Here is a 5791-nt window from a genome sequence, read left to right on the forward strand (position 1 = left end):
TTTTTGGCGTTTCTAAGACGAATGGTATATATTAAATATGACATTTGGGTTTTTTTGTGTTTTTATTGGAAGGTCTGAGATGTTGTATATATAGGATGTTTTTTGGCGGTTTTTTTAGGCGCGATTTTATTATAATTAATTTTGGCGTTTTATATCTAATGGCATTTTTTAGATTATGATGGTGTGTGCTATTGTAGGTTAAGATGGTAATTTTAATGGCGTTTTATTTCATGAGATGGCGTTTTGTGTTGAGAAGTCAAAAGACGTTTTTACCCTTAATGAAGCGCGCCACAGCAATAAAAGTTATGTTATTTACGAAAACGCCACCGCGTCATCTAGTCCATAGATTGTTTTGATCGGACGATCCATAACCGTTCTCTCCGTTCTCACACTTTTCACCGTTTTCTCTAAATCCTGACGCTATATATATATATATAGGGCAAGGATAAATTGTAAACCCACTTGAGTTGAAGAAACATTGAAAACCCATTAATAACCATTGATCAAACTTGATGGATGGCTAAGATTGACTTTTGCCCATCTGTTGGTTTTGTATGCTTTTGTCTCTATTTTTTAATATATTTCATGTACGTAAAGGGTAATATTGGAAAAATGATACAACTTCTCTTACAAAGAAACAAAACTCTGCATGTGTAAGAACCCTCACATCCCTCTTCATCATTACGCTAAACCTATCAGTCTTCATTTATTTAAAATCCCAAAACACATTCTCTCTCCTTCACAATCTTCATCCACCACTCTTCATCAATACCCAAATTCACCGGAGAGATTCAACAAAAACCAAATCCACAGCATAGATCTCTCTCATACACACTCTTCATCCACGCCAAAATATCAAAACAACACAAAGACTCTTCCTCATTTTTACATTGTTTATCAAAACACACACAACCCTTCTCTCTCTCGTCTTCATCCCAGCTTCGAGGAAGAGTTCAAGATCTATCTACAGTTTCTCCAAAAAAAGTAACTTCAGCGATCGATCTTCCCGAAGATTGCTACCATCTGCAAAATCTGGTGCGTCGACTTAACCGGTTTGTTTTTTTTTTTTGGGTAAAAAGGTTTTTTTTTTGTTTAACAATTTTAGGGCTTTTTTTATGAAGAATCTAGGCTTTTATATAAATTGTTTAAGAACAAAGCACACAGACTCTCTTTTCAAAACTTCAGAAAGACTTCAAAATTTGATCTGCACCTCTCAAAGAAAAGGAACTTACACCAATTTTCTTGGATTTCTACCATAAAATCATGTAAAACGAAGAAGTTTGGTTGAAGAAATATAAAGCAAAAAGCCTCTCTCTCTCTCTCTCTCTCTCTCTCTCTCACTTTGTTCATCTTCCTAAACAAAAAATGTACCATCTTTGAGAAATAAGAAACAACTATCAAAGGGGTTACAAAAAACAACAATTTTGTGAAAAAGAGATATGGCTTCATTATGATATTTCCCTACTAAAAGGATCTTATTACTTTACTACTTTTTCGTTTGTCACTACTCATTTTTTAGGGTTTTGGGGAAATCACAAATAAGATATAGGTGTGGGGTATACGTTGGCATTTGTTTTAGGCTTTTAGTGTTTTTTTTTATTTTTTAAATATTATGTTTTATGGGTTTGAAAATTACAAGGATGTATTCTTAAACAAACTGTACATGGACAAAAAACCATACTGTTTATTACATTTATTACACCTATATTAGTAATCTATAAAAGATTATGTAAAAACATAGATATGAATATTGTGAATAATGAAGATATATTATGAATATTAAATTAAAGTGGAACTGTATGTGAAACAACAAATAATAAAGGTATATTATGAATATTAAAATATTTTTATGTTACATTTTTAATATATGTAACTGTGTTATTGAAACAATAGGGAAAAAGGTGAGATGTAAACCAGTATATTGGGCTAGGAAGAAGAAACGACAATTAAATAAGGGGACAAAGAATGTGACTGAAGAAAGGGAAGACATTGACGAAGAGATTAAAAAATGTATCTGCTTGAGAAAAAACATAACGTAACATGTATTCGATTGAGAAAAAAAACAATTAAATAATATTTTGTTGTTGTTCTTCTTATGTATAGATGAATTAAAGAAAAGTAACTTTTGATTAGCATCTTTAAAGTGGTAACGTACATGCATAAAAAATGTCCATCAATATGTGACATCGTCTTATTGTATTTTGATCATGTAACATTAAATTTATGTTACATTAATATATTAACTCATGATATAGAAGTGTAACATATTTTATGAACAAAAACATATTTTATCGTGTAACAATGCCATCCTATTACATTAACTATATATTACATTAACAAGTTAACTCATGATACGAAAAAGTGTTGCATGAACGAAATATATTTTATCATGTAAGATTGTTTGAGTATTTAAAAAAAATGAGATATGAGATATTTTATGGTGTAACCTTGTTTACATAAACCTTATGGGACTTTTCACTTGTACGTTGTTGTTTGTATGCTTTGGGGGATGTGTTTGATAGTTGAACAATAAATAAACATAGATGGTTGTGTCCTATTATAATGGGACCCACTAAGTACAACCATATCTTTTGAGGCCATACTTTGATACATAAAATACATTGGGTAAAAGGAGGATGTCAAGTTTCTAAATATTTCACTGCACCCAACTTTTAATTTTCCTGATAGAAAAAGTTGATTTGACAATAGATTAAATTTTGGCATAATAACACTAATACATGATTATAAATACTCTAAACACACAATCAACACATTGTGGATATAAATTAAAAAACGCTAAATAAATGGATGTTGTAATTAATATATATAGTAAGAACTAAATTTCACTTATTAGTTTTATGTAAACAAATATTATATAAGCTGTGTGTACTTGAACAAAGGTAAAAAGTACAACACTTTTTAATCTAAAAGGTCAACCTACCTATAGAGCTAAATAGTAAAACATGCACCTCACTTGAAACATGTAACCTACAACAGATCCATCAAATCCATTATCTTTCTTCATTTTCTCTCTCATCTTTTATCATTTTGGATATTAAAAATACTTTTATTTGATCGTGTAACACTGACTGTATGTTACATCTTTTTAGGTATTAAAAAATTGTAACAGTCTCTTTCTTGCAACTCCATCAAAAAATGTAAACATAAAAACTTGTAAATGTTACATAAATATGAAAATGTAACATAGAAATGTTATACACAAAAATGTAACATGGAAAACGTTACATAAGTATGAAAACATACCATGTGTAACAATAACAAAAACCACTTTATGTAACACATTGTTTTCGTAAACATCTGTAACAAATAACACTTTGTTTCTGTAACATGATAGGTAGATGTGTAACAACCAAGTGGTGTAACATGTATTCGTTTGAGAAAAAACATTGTAACAACTGTCATTTTTTAGCACAAGACTTGTTACAAAAAAAATGAAGATATATTATGTTACAAATACACATTTTCTTTGACATTTTATCTAACTCCCATTTAATGAATGCACCGTTTCCCAATGTTCCATGCCTTAATAAGGAATTTTTTATATTTTTAATGACTGTATGAAAAAATCGTTTTACATATTCTGTGTAAAAAAGAAAAAGAAATGAATTAATTCTTGTTGTTATAGTTTAAATAGTTGTAGAAATTTTGTTACTTATTATTGATAATAAATATAAAAATCTAATAGTTTTAATGTAACTGTAAAATATGTTACATTTTACTAGTAAAAAAGGTTACATTTTACTGATAAAAAATGTAACTACCAAAATATGATACGTCTAACTAATAAAAAAGTATACATGTAATTGCAAAAAGATGTGGGTCATCCGAATCACAACTACAAATCTCTAAAAAGTTGAGCTAACACTGTAACACCCCGTGTTTTCGAATGTCAAAGTCAAAGTCAAAGTCCAAGTCAACTTTGACTTTCTTTGACTGTAGATAGTCGATTTTGTGTTTTAGTTGTATTAGAGTCGATAAGCTAATTCCTGTGGATGTCTATTTGCCGGGCTGTCCACCTAAACCAGTGGAGTAAGTGTTGTAATCAGCAAGAACCGAAGTAATCAAATGTGTTTTAACGCGAACCGATCTACGACTGTGAATGATACGAAGTAACAATGCGATAAAGATAACCAATCAGTAATCAAACCGATCTAACAATCAATCGAACTCGAGACTCGAATTATGCGAATTTTGGTATTATTATACGTGCGTGTGTGCCTTATGTGTTACTTGTGCGTGCTTACTTTATGTTTGGTGTGGTATTCAAGCAAATCAATCGAAAATCGAATCGAAACTCGAAAAGCAATCGAACTCAATCGAAACCGACATCGAAACGTGACTTATAGAAGATTGTATGTTGGATATAGTGGTTGGGATTAAAAGTAATTTGACTAGGAACTCTATCGTATCCGTATCATCGTCCATCGAAATCGAAACGACGAAAATCGTCACAAAATACTCGAAGTGCGTGGCGGATCGAACAGGAAGCATCCTGATCGAACAGGCCAGCCGATCGGCTAGCACCTTGCCAGCCGATCGAGCAGCCCACTCGATCGGAGCTCCCAGCCGATCGGCTGCTACTTTCCTCTTTTGGAAGCCTATAAATAGGGCTGTCATTGTCATACTTTCCATTTTTGGAAAGCTCTGACCGAACCAGCTATCTTCTTCACCTTTTCTCAGATTTCTCTCAATCCCGGTAAGTTTTCACTCTAATTCTTGTATGTTCTTGATCATTACTTGATTCTACACCTTTCTATCTTTAAAACTTGGATTTTAACCGTGAAATCATCAAGATCTAAGTGTTCTTGGGTGATGTCATCATGGTGTTCTTGAAGAACACCATGTTTTGGCCTCATTCCACTATGATTAGCTTAGATCTAACCGATTTCCACATAAACAAGTTAAGATCTATCAAAGATCTAAACATCCACAAGTTGTGAAGGATTGAAAGAAGGAATTCCAACTTCCTTTCAACTCTTTTACACTCAATGCCTTCAAACCGATAGAAACGAAGCTTGAACCGGCTAACTAATCATTCAAACAGTTAAAAGGTTCGAGATTCGGGATCTATGAACAAGGTTTACCGATTTTGGGTTAAACTCTAAAACCGACATTCCGAACCGTTCACCGACCGGACTTGGGTGATTCCTGTTCGAGCCAAGGGAACAAGTAGGAACGGAGGTTATCATAGTTCAACACGTTGTCAAGTTAACTTGAAAGAATGACAAATAAACAAACAGCCAAGTGTTAGACGAAAGGCCGACCAGGTCAGAAATGCTGGCCAAACGGCTAGGCTGTTCGAACAGCCCAGCCGATCGGACACACCAGCCGATCGACCGGGCCAGATCGGCTAACATATGGCGTCCCACCCTTCCAAACTTTTGAAGTATAGTATTGACGAAGTAATGTTCAATCGAATGGGTCACTCGATTGGTAAACATTACTGTTCGGATCATGAGATACTATGCTTCAACAATTAATCGTTTTCACAACTCGTTCGTAGTAGGGAATGTCAGCCGATCGAACAGACTGTTCGATCGAGTGACATTCAGTGGAGGACCACTCCTGAAGTTCCTAGCCGATCGAGTAAGCTAGCCGATCGAGTGAGCTAGCCGATCGAGCGAACCGCTCGATCGACCGACTTGAAAGGTAGGAACACTTCAGTGTTCTCAAATGCTGCAACGAAAACTTCAAAAATTCAAATCCTCAAACACAAACACACCAGAGGAAGAGACAATTCACTCGAATGGTCCAGCCGATCGAGCCAACC

At 33.7% G+C, this 5791-nt stretch overlaps 1 long non-coding RNA gene across 1 annotated transcript; it reads left to right on the forward strand.

The window, feature by feature from the left end:
• Window positions 1-835: 835 nt before the first annotated feature.
• LOC118479718 lies at window positions 836-2002 on the forward strand. The gene is made up of 2 exons (XR_004860259.1): window positions 836-1035; window positions 1894-2002. It is a non-coding gene; the product is annotated as an uncharacterized LOC118479718 (long non-coding RNA).
• Window positions 2003-5791: the final 3789 nt, after the last annotated feature.

The sequence above is a fragment of the Helianthus annuus genome, chromosome 6 (assembly GCF_002127325.2).
Source record: "Helianthus annuus cultivar XRQ/B chromosome 6, HanXRQr2.0-SUNRISE, whole genome shotgun sequence".
NCBI classification, from domain to species: Eukaryota; Viridiplantae; Streptophyta; class Magnoliopsida; order Asterales; family Asteraceae; genus Helianthus; species Helianthus annuus.